Here is a 1125-nt window from a genome sequence, read left to right as displayed (position 1 = left end):
AGTAAGTATCCCGTGCACGTGACGAAAAATCTTTGATTGGAAGATGAACGCACCCCATTCCCAACAGCTATCGTAGTCAATAAAACGGTGACCGATTTGACCAGCACTATCGAGCCATCATTGATATTGAAATGAAGTTGCTCAATGTGAAAATACAATATAGACCAACGAAGCAACTCTGTTTCCTCTGTCTGATTTCTCTTTACAATGAAAGGGGGTGCACCGTTCCTGGAAGTACTGCAATACCAGGTCGATGCGTGGAGTGGACGGAGCAAGCCCCTATTCCATCTCCCTATTCCAAAAATCAATTTAATATATGATCCCCAGATAGGGGACGTATCAGATATTAAACTGATAAGAACAGATTTTTTTTTTCTTTTTTTCGGAAAAGTTTTATTTACACATTTCCTTTAAAAACAGCTCATACATTTTTTACATCATTTATACACATAAAAACGGCAATAAAGGCATAAAACACAGCATTTGAAAGTTATATTTAAATTTGTTAAAAAGTACATGTTGTTAAAACCAATGAAAACAACCATGAATAAAAGTACTTTCCTTGTAAAAACATCAAATCTGTAAAAGGCATTTAAAATGTGTACTAATGATCTAACAAGGGTCAAACATTTTTAAGACATGAAAAACATGTTAAAAAGTCACTTTGTTAAAAGGCTGTCTTCGGTCCCTTGTACAGGAACGGGGTGAGTCCTTATCAAACTCGCCTCATCCTGCTCCTCTGAAAAAATTACCATCCCTTCCGTCGGGGCCCAGAGGAGATCCCTCCCCTAGGCGCATCGCCCTAGGCGCCGCAGCGCTGTCAGGCCGTGGCCGCCGGGACCTAGGGTGTTGTGGGGGACCCTTCGCCTGGGGTCGAGGCCCCCTTCCTTCCGTACCATCCCAGGGCTTCCATGGCTACCATGGCCACTGCCTGGGGGGTGGTCTCTACGCTTTTCCCTACCAGCAGGTTGCGTGAGGACCACAGTTCTTCCTTCAGGCACGTGAGGGTGGGCCAGAACTTTGTGAAGGCCTTTGATGGAATAGGCCTTCGGCCCACCCCATACAGCACGAGCTGAGGTGTTAGGTCCTCCCCTGCTGGCAGACACAGGGTGATCAGGAGGCCTG

At 45.3% G+C, this 1125-nt stretch overlaps 1 non-coding gene across 1 annotated transcript; it reads right to left on the bottom strand.

The window, feature by feature from the left end:
* Nucleotides 1-212: 212 nt before the first annotated feature.
* Nucleotides 213-395, bottom strand: LOC135562527 (U2 spliceosomal RNA). The gene has a single exon (XR_010460044.1). It is a non-coding gene; the product is annotated as a U2 spliceosomal RNA (small nuclear RNA).
* Nucleotides 396-1125: the final 730 nt, after the last annotated feature.

Source organism: Oncorhynchus nerka, linkage group LG2, assembly GCF_034236695.1.
Source record: "Oncorhynchus nerka isolate Pitt River linkage group LG2, Oner_Uvic_2.0, whole genome shotgun sequence".
NCBI lineage: Eukaryota > Metazoa > Chordata > Actinopteri > Salmoniformes > Salmonidae > Oncorhynchus > Oncorhynchus nerka.
This window is presented reverse-complemented; position numbering and strand designations above follow the sequence as displayed.